Consider the following 10,454-nt stretch of genomic DNA (forward strand, 5'->3'; position numbering starts at 1 on the left):
CGATCACAAACACTGGCAAACAAGACAAGACAATGCTGACCTGTTGGTTCTGTGAAAAAGAGAAACCTGCTCATATCAGACCTTTCAACTCTCCATGAAGCTGAATTTAGCTTCTCTTCACCAGCTGCTTGTTCGAATTTTCCCGTTCCACCTTAGGTGGCGCAGTTCAGAATGTAACTGCTGTACCATTTAAGCTACAATGAAGCTCTACAAACTCAGTTACATTATGATGGAGAGACGACCAACCCTTTAATCTCCAAAACACAAATTCATAAATGAGTTCTGTTTATTTTATAATATTTTTTCCACCAGGAAAGTCAGATCCTTGATCCGCTGCTTGAGGACTTCAGAGTTCCTGTTCAAAGGCTGTTAAGCAGACGCTTCACAAATGCGGGGCCTTTTGCAGCTCTTGGCCTTTTTAGTGGGAGAGTGAACCCCCTCCACTCAGCTGCACCTGCTGATTTGATTTTAGTTCACTTATAGTATGAGTCTGGTTTGTTTTAACTGTTATTATTCTTTTTGTTTATTTTAATATTGCCAAGTTATTGATTTACATCTTATTTCCCTTCATATCCCTATTTTATTAATTGTTTTATTTTAATTATTTTCTCCTTATTTTCTTTCTTTCTTTCTTTCTTTCTTTCTTTCTTTATTTATATTACGTTATGGTTTCAATTTTAATGGCTTATTCATTGTTGTTTTTTGTACTATTACATTTACATTGCTATATTTTTACAATATATTTTTTCAATGCTCGTTTTCTGTATTGGCTCGGCTACATTGTAAATGAGGCTCTCTCTCAAAGTAGTCGATTGAGTGATTGATCTGCAGCACTGTTGCTGCCCCTGTTGTATTATTTGTTCGTGCTGTGTTTCTGAAGCAGCTCATTTTAGATCATCACACACTTTTCAACAAACTGTATGATCAAAGTCGCATTTCTAAGCACCCTTTTATGATCCCTTATCCGAGAATGCTCTGTGTTTGGACCCCTCTCTCAGTAAAGCGTATGAGATTTGAAGCAAAGCTCCACCCACTGAAGAGTCGAGCACATGTGATGAGCAGGATCAGGAATATTGCTGAAATTCTGGCCTGGTCAGTAAATGTATGATGCAGTTATGTTAATGTAGGATTTCAAACTTGGAGACTCTTTCTGTAAAATGGATGTTGGTGCTGTAAATGCTGTGAGCACTGGGTCTGTGATTGTTCTGGAAGGACTGAAGTCGGTCTTTAACAGTGACTTTAAATAGCTCTGTTTGGTGACTGTACTTGGCCAAACATAAAGAACTGGATCAGTGTCGCCTCTTAAACCCAATATTATGGAGAGAGTTTATCGGGTGAGATCATTCATATCAGACCTCAGGCTGACCTTCTTCATGTTTTTAGGATTCTCTCAGGTCCCAGCATCCATTTCTACAGAAAAGCTCATAACTGAGAGGCCAAACAGTGTGTTGAACAATGTGTGCTGATCATTAAATGTATTAATTTACCTCAATAAATGCATTAAATTACCCCAATAAATGCATTAATTAAATCATCAGTCAATGTATTTATTTACCCTATTAAATGCATTAATTTAACTTAATGATTCCATTAATTTACACAAATAAATGTAATAATTTATCTCAATAAATTTATTAATTTACCTTGATAAACATATTAAAATACCCCAATAAATGCATTAATTTACCTGAATAAATTTATTAATTTACCTCAATAAATGTATTAATTTACTTCAATAAATGTACTAATTCACCCCAATAATTGCTTTAATTTACCTTAATAATTGCATTAATTTACCTCAATAAATATATTAATTTACGTCAATAAATGTATTAATTTACTCCAATAAAAACATTAATTTACCTCAATAAATTTATTAATTTACCTCAGTAAATGTGTTAATTTACCTAATTAAAAGTATTAAATTAATCCAATAAAGATATTAATTAACCCAAATAAATGCATCAATTTACGTAAAATATATATATTAATTTGGTCTTATTTACTCATCTCACTTTGTTCCTGCTTCTCATCTGAAGTGAATTCTGTAATTCAAATACATGAATTACGTAGAAATGAAGAAGAACGTTTCAGACAGGTGTTCCGATGTGTGTGTGTGTGTGGGGGGGCGCTCTCAATCACAGAACAGTGACGTCATAAAGAGAGACGTCGTGGTCTCCATGGAGACGGGCAGTGTGACGTAGCAGAGCCTCATTCCGGAAAGATCGACACTGAAGAACATCTTCACATATTTTCACACGAAGTTAAAACATTTACGGGTTTCTGCTCCGTCTGAGTCGCGGACCGTCCAATCCGCGGTTCACGGACCACCTGACACTGCAGGTGATGTTTAAATATTTACTCTCTCTCTCTCTCTCTCTCTCCTCTCTCCTCTCTCTCTCTCTCTCCCTCTCTCTCTCTTTAAATGTCAATATATTTCAACAATTTTCTATATAATAAGAGTAAAAAAAGATGTTAGAAACAAGTAATAACATTATATATAAATGTTTGTAACAAGATAAAGTTGATTATGAAATATATTTCTGCAGTATTCCACATGTAGATACTTTTTTCTCCTTTCTCTTTCTTTTCTCCCTCCACCTTTCTTTCTCTCTCTCTCTCTCTCTCCCACTGTTTTTTGCTTTGCTTTTCTTTCTTTGGTCTGTTTGTGATTTTATTCTGAGCTGGTTGTGACCCCTCTTAGTATGTGGACAATGGTTGATTAAAGGGGTTTAAAAGTCTCTCTCTCCCTCTCTCTCTCTCTATCTCTCCCTCTCTCTCACTGGGTGAAGTTTTGGTCGTGTTTGTTCCTCCATCCTAAGGTTTTCCCTCTCTTTTTTTGGAGCAGGTCCAGCATTACTGGTCCAGGTGAGTCTTCAGGAGACGTTCAGGTGAAGCAGCAGAGGAGATGAAGTGGGGGCGAGAGCTGCGCCCCCTGTCCACTCCCACCACCTGCGGGTGCTGGGGCAGCTGCCTCCCCAAAATCTCCTTCTTCCGCTTCAACTCCCGAATCCTGGAGAGGCAGAGAGCAGAGCAGCATCTCCGCCAGCTTCAGAAAGAGAAGAGAGAGATGGAGAGAGAGTTGGAAGAGATAAAGAAGGAGATAAGGAGGTTAAACAAGGAGGAGTGGAAGCTGGAGGAGAAGAGGAGGAGGCAGCAGGAGACAGAGAGACAGGAAGAGAGAAGAGAAAGGGCTCAGCGGAAGAAGTGGATGGAGCGCGTGAGGGTCAGCCAGGAAGAGAGGCGGGAGCTGGAGACGCTCCGAGAGCTGGAGAAACATCTGCAGCTGAGTGAGCTGAGAGCTCTGGAGAGAGAGAGAGAGATCAGGAGATTGGAGAGGGAGCGTCACAGATCTACTAGAAAGGTGAGACGTCTGATCTTCTTCATCGTTACTGTCAGTAAGAACATTCAGAGAGGCTTCCAGTCCAATCAGACTCTTTAAAGCTGGACACTCAGATTCATTCAGGCTGCAATATGCTGATGAGTCTGTAGCCAAACGCTGAGTGTTTCATTATGCACTGTGTGCTTCCTGACCAATCAAAGACGTTCTTGGATGAATAAAGACGTTCAAGTGATCCAACAAATGTAAATAATTGTGGTAAAACTAACGGAGGCCAGTTTTTAACCACATCACACTATGAGTTCAGAGATTTAAGTATAAAATATCAATGGGAAAAAAAAAATGTTTTCATGATTTTTCTTATTGAAATAACAAAATTAATAGAATTAGAAAAGGAAGGAATTTTGGGCAGTACTCTGAAATTTGTTTTATACTGATTAAGAACTTGGAATGTAGGAACGATGTGGAAATTTCAGTGTCCAGTGTGTAATCATTTCCTCCACTATATGCATTGCACACTGGACTGCTTTTGGCTTTTGGCAAAAATTATGTTTTATCATTTTCTTAAAACCTTTCAACATATCAATGGGTTTCTTTTCTGAAAAAGAAATTTTTATTTTTTTTTCTTTGTAGAACAATGTGAAAAGTATGTGTTGCCAAATGGCAACATCATATACATTATATATTGCACAGCAAATATAAAAGTTTCTAAACCCTTTAGCATCAACTGAACTTCTGACAAAGTTTTATATCTTATAAACAAATGAAAAATAATATAATTTTAGTTATTCATTTTATTGGATTTAGTTTATCTAATGTCATGATTCAGATGAAGATCTGATCACATTTTTTATCAGAGTTATTTAGAAATTCAGAGAACTTTAAAGGTTCTCTGACTTTGCAGCACCGATGTATGCAGCTGTATGATCACTGTGTGCTCTGTTGTCTCACTGTCTGAATCTAAAACCGCTGCTTACTGTGTGCTGTAGATGGACGCTCTGCAGCAGCCCTGGACAGGAACTGTACAGAAAGGCCTGCGTACCTCCCATTCCTACATGGAGACACAAGGAAACCTGCAGGAGAAGGTGATGGAGCTCCAGATCGAGGATGTTCAGCTGATGCTGGGAACTGGAGATGTTCAGAAGGACGGAGACATCAGAAGCTTGGAAGAGTTGGTGAGACAGAACGCTGCTGAGATTCTGCAGTGCAAAAAGCGAGAGGAGGAGCTGGAACAGGAGGTGGAGAACATGAACAGGAAAGTGTTCAGCAGAGCTCAGAGGGAAGGGAAAAAAACAGATGTGGAGAGAGAAAGCTTGCTCCTCCTTCAGAGAATCCAGAAAGAGAAACAGATGGAAGATCTGAGATGGAGAGAGAGGGAGGAGGAACTGGAGAGAGAGCTGGAGGAGTTGAAGCAGAAAAAGGCCTTTATGGAGGAGAGCTCAGAGGAGGAATGGCTTCCAGAGTTTGGAGTGCAGCGAGAGATAGAGAGAGAGACAGAAATGGAACTGGAGAAAGAGCTGGATGAGATGAAGGAGAGACTGTCACAGGAAGAACAGCGGAGAGAGGAAGACAGACGAAGAGAGATGGAACGACTGAGAGAGAAAGTTAGAGAAATGGAGATGAGGAGGAAGCAGGAGAAGTTGGAAGAACTGGAGCAAACACGCAGAAAGATGGAGGCCCAGAACGAGAGATGGCCATGCTAGAAGAGATGGAGAGAAAGAGAGATGACGAAAGACGAGAGATGGAGAGAAGGAGGAAGGAGAAACAGATACAGATGGAGAAGGAGTTCCAGGCTTGGCTGAAAGAGAGCGAGATGGAAGGAGAGAAACAGACAAAGCTCGAAAGAGAGCAGGAGGAACAACAGAGGCAGGTGGAAGAGTATCTGAGAGAGATGGAGAAAAGGATGATGAAGGAAAGAGAATCAGCTAACAGACGAGAAGAGAAGTGGAGAGAAATGATGAAGAAGCAGGAGGAAGAGTGGGATCGGAGGTATCTGGAGATGGAAAGAGCCAGAGAAGATGATATGAGAGAGATGATAGAGGAGGAGAGAAAGAAGGAAGAGAAACTGGCAGACAAGAAAGAAAAAGAAAGACAGAATGAGTTTGAAAAACTGCAGCAGAACATAGCAGAACAAGAAGACATGGAGAGAGAGAAAAGGAGGATGGGGGAAAAGGAGATAGAAACAGAGATAAGGCTGAAACAGGAGAGAGAAGCATCCATCAAGAGAAAAGAGGAACAGAAAGAACTGGAACTGGAATTATCCACCAGTTTCAGAAGAAAGGAGAGACCACTGGAGAAGCAGAAGGAGAAACAACAGAAAGTGATGGAGAGAGAGCTGCAGGAAAGAAAGAAAGAGGTGGAGAGAGAAAGAGAGGAGATTCAGGAAAAGATGATGGAGAAGAAAAAACATCTGAGAGATGTGAAGAGAAGCCTGGAGGAAAGCAGAAAAGTGGAGATGGATAGAACAGAAGACAAAAAGACAACAAAGGACAGCATCCTCAAAGGAAAAGTGGAAGCAATGATGAGAAAAATGAAGCAAAAGAAGGAGAAGAAGAAGCAGAATGAAGATCTACTCCAGGAACCTGTAAAGCAGAGATATGAAGATCTGCTCCAGGAACCTGTGAAGCAGAGAAATGAAGACTCTCCAGGAACCTGAGAAGCAGAGAAATGAAGATCTACTCCAGGATCCTGTGAAGCAGAGATATGAAGATCTGCTCCAGGAACCTGTGAAGCAGAGATATGAAGATCTGCTCCAGGAACCTGAGAAGCAGAGAAATGAAGATCTGCTCCAGGAACCTGTGAAGCAGAGATATGAAGATCTGCTCCAAAAACATGTGAAGCAGATATATGAAGATCTGCTCCAGGAACCTGTGAAGCAGAGAAATGAAGATCTGCTCCAGGAACGTGTGAAGCAGAAATATGAAGATCTGCTCCAGGAACCTGAGAAGCAGAGAAATGAAGATCAATTCCAGGAACCTGTGAAGCAGAAAGAGGAGAAAAATTGTAGAGAAAGGGAACAGGAGATGCAGAAAGCCAGGCAGGAGCACATGGACAGACAGCAGCGGTGGAAGAAGGAGAGGCTGAGGAAAATGTTCACTCCAGGACAGAGCTGGTTTATATCGGAGGATGAAGCTCGGTGCAGGAGCTTTGGAGGTAGAAGAACCAGAACCAAGGCCTCCAGAGATGACAAGAAAGAAGAAAACACTGACCTGGAGAACAAACAAGATCATCTCCAGGGTTTGAGCTGGCCAGTTTCTCCAAATGGAGGAGGTCTGCTCATCAGTGTGAAGCCTCTCCACACCTGTGCAGAACCTGAAGAGGAAACTAGAGCCCTGATTCCATCCACAGCTGACCCCAACACAGATCACACTGTAGAGGACAGCGTGGGGGAGCAGGAGATCACCGCTGCTCCTGAGAAACCCGGCCCACAGCCTCAGGCTTTCAGTGAGCCACAGAAGGACACTCAGATCTTCACTGATGGCTCCAAACTCACCACTGAGGAGAAGAAAGAGGCTGAGGAAGCAACAAGCAGCCAGGTGGACAACTTAAAGCAATCAGTGCTGCAGGCGTTTTCGAAGGGAACTATGGTCCAGTGCCACGTCCAGCGTGATAGGACGGACAAGAGCGGCCCCACCTACCACATGTTCAGGGAGATTGAGGACGGCAAAAAGGTTAGTGTTCAGAGATACACACAGCATCACAAACTGCTTCACTCTGCTTTAGGGATGCACTGATATAGAATTTCTGGGACGATAACGATTAAACCAAATTAACATCTCGTTGTGCCAGATATTAATATCAACATCAATTACTGATCATTTATAGTTTACATTTACATGTCCACACTGTAATCCATATATAAGTGCAGCGAGTGCAAGACAGGTTAGAACTCAGGATGGATCATTGATCAGCAGCTAAATAGGACATAAAAGAGACACTTACAGGTAGATGAATGTGACGTCAGTGAGCACTCAGTGAAAATAAGGTGTTAAATTATCGTCTGAAGCTCCAACATCACAATAATAATAATATTAGAAACATTTTCTCATGCATTGCTGAGTAATGTATGATCCACCGATATATCGATTAGCCCTGCTTTCCTTTCTCTCTCTAACGGTCAGTCCAGCTCTAAGTGATCTGTCTGTCTGTCTTTCTCAGCAGTTACTGTTGGTGGCGAGGAAGATGAAGAAGAACAAGGCGTCTTATGTGATCTCAGTGGATGAGTCTGACGAGGCTGAGAGCGTCGTGGGGACATTGAGGTACGTATAGATTTCAAATAAAACCATCCGTCAGTGGGAGGGAGGGTGGAGGGGCTTAGCCACCCTGAGAAGACCCCAGTCGGTGTCGCTGTGGCCAGTCAGAATCTTGACACACTCATTGCATTCCTAAACAGGGATATTGCTCATAATCAAAAGAAAATCAAAAGAAGAGAAATACTGTGAATGAACCAGAGTTAGCTGTATAGGCTAACTGTCATCTTTTGTCTCTGGCCAGAAAATTATATTAAAAAAAAACAAAACACAAAAAAAACATATTTTAGACTAGATTGTGCAGCTTCAGATGTGCTCAAATCTGTGATAGAAAGACATGAAGACCCGGTGGAGTATAGCGAATTGTTTACTATATAATATAAATACATTTCCAAAACTAATAACATGTCAGTTTGCTTTAGCTTAGCATGCCTGATGTTCCTGATGAGTGTCTGTGGATTCTCTGATCAATCAAGAAATGCACAAGATCCATCAACGGTAAATAAATTTGGTCACAACTACGTCGGCTGCGCTTTGATCTTTCTAATATATTATGAGGCACATTGTGACCACAACATCTAGCTAAATGTAGCTGTAATGTGGTGTTTTGTCCATATTGTGCAGCTCTGCTCTCCACAGTCCTGTCACCCTCACTCAGCTGGTCAGGATCATGTGTTGTTAAAGGTTCTCTGTGTTCTACTGTAGATCCAACAAAAAGCGGACTGAGTTCACACTGTATGACGACGTTAGAGACCCTGGTGAGATCAATGAAGCTCTGCTGGCGGAGGCGTGCATGAAGGAGCTGGCAGCCATCAGCTACGTGAGTATATGCAGTTACACATCGTCTCTCTCAGAACCAAACCTTGTGTCTTTTTACTGAATTTGAAACTTTCAATGTGTTTTCATGATGAAAAGAGCAACATAAACACTCCAAAATCACTTGTTGCATTAATTTCCATTTAAATTTAAGAAGGTTTTTCTTCTGTAAAGTTGCTTTTCAAAAATATGATTTTGTGGTGATCCACGTTCTTATTGGCTGCTGCCCCATGCCACAGATAACTGGACACCTGTTGTATGTTCTCCCTGCAGGAGAAGGTGCTGGGATTTAGAAGACCACAGCAGATGTCTGTCGTCCTGCCTGGCGTGGACAAGAACCTCAAGCGGCGTCCTGTTTATGTTTACACGGCTGAGGTAAGTTTGATATACAGCACAGCAGACCAGCACTGATTATCATTCTCACACGCTCACTCTTCCAGTCACTGTTTAATCTGCTAATGGAATAGAATGGAATAAATTATGTAGTAGAATAAACTGATAGACTAATAATTTCCCACCTTATTACCTTGTTGAGCATTTATTACATTTTCAGGCTGATTATGTATAAAACTGGGACATTTACTATATTGAGGGGTTACATTCAGAGCTATAGTCTTTGGCCATTTCATCAGAAACACATATAGATGCATTCTCCTGTGCTGAGAATAGACCACCATGCAGATATCTGGTCAGTGGTGGTCCTATGGTGGTCCATTTATCAAAGAGATTTTATGTTTTAATAGGCAAAAAGTCCACATTAGACATAAAAACCACTGTAACAGTGGACTATTACTGTAGAATAACAAACTCAGACTTAACGAGAAATTGTAACTGTGCACCAACAAATGTGGTGTTTCTAATAAATTGGCCAGTAACAGCGTGTCCCTTTTCTACAGTCTTTTTTAAACATTGAGAATATTATCACCAGTCTCATTAAAAGGGAACCAAAGCTGAGAATAAAGTGAGCAGATCTGACAGTGTCAGGTATTAAAGTCATGTACTGGTCAGTTCTGCCATGTTCATCAACATCTTAATGACCACTTCCAGAAAAAAAAACAATGAGAAAGTGTTCTGTATCAGACCAGCACTAAAAAGCACACAACATTAAAGTCTTACAGGAGAATGTAGAGCACGGACTGAAAGTGAACACACTGTTATATTATCAGACTAAACTATTACATCATCCATCTGGAATGTGAATAAATTCCTGTAAAAGAGTTTTACACCATGAGTGAAACTGTTACACTATTGGTCAACATCTCGTACTGGACACAGTGGAGGTTATGAGATTATTGGGTTCTACGCTGCAAAGTGAAGGATTTTATCTCAACAGATTGTTTCTTCATATCTGTGTTTTTTTATTAACAGGGATCTTTATTAAAGAAACTACAGAAAAATGAGGATTCGAAGCTGATTACGCTGGAGGCTAAAAAGCCAGTGTGGAACAACAAGATGAGAGCCTGTGTTTTGGACTTTAATGGACGCGTCAAACAGACTTCGGCCAAGAACTTTCAGCTCGTCTGTCCCGAAAATCGTGAGTTCAACAGCGTTTTCTCTCAGTGCGTCTGTGTTTGGATGGATGTGTTCCTCTGATTTTTCTCTCTCTCTCTCTCTCTCTCTCTCTCTCTCTGCCGCGGCTCTTTAGCTCTCTTTCTGTCTTTGTGGTCTCTCTCTCTCTCTCTCTCTCTCTCTCTCTCTCTCTCTCTCTCTTCTCTCTCTCTCTCTCATTTGGAGTCTCAAGAGTCTCTCTCGTGTCTCCACAGCGGACGAGTTGGTGATGCAGTTCGGTCGCGTAGATGAAGATCACTTTGCGCTGGACTACAAAGCCCCCCTGTGTGCGCTGCAAGCCTTCGCCATCGCCCTGTCCTGCTTCGACGAAGCTCGTTCGGATTTTTTGCCCTCAGCAGCACCCCAGGGGCGGGTCTACCCCGCAGGTATCCGCCCCTATTTCAGCCGTTCCTCAATGCCATTGGTTCGCGCTCAGTAAGCCAAGTATGGATCTGATTGGTTGTAAGACAGTTATGTCAAACAGAGCTGTTGCAGAGACT

The sequence above is a fragment of the Colossoma macropomum genome, unplaced genomic scaffold (genome assembly GCF_904425465.1).
Source record: "Colossoma macropomum unplaced genomic scaffold, Colossoma_macropomum, whole genome shotgun sequence".
In the NCBI taxonomy this organism is placed as follows: Eukaryota; Metazoa; Chordata; class Actinopteri; order Characiformes; family Serrasalmidae; genus Colossoma; species Colossoma macropomum.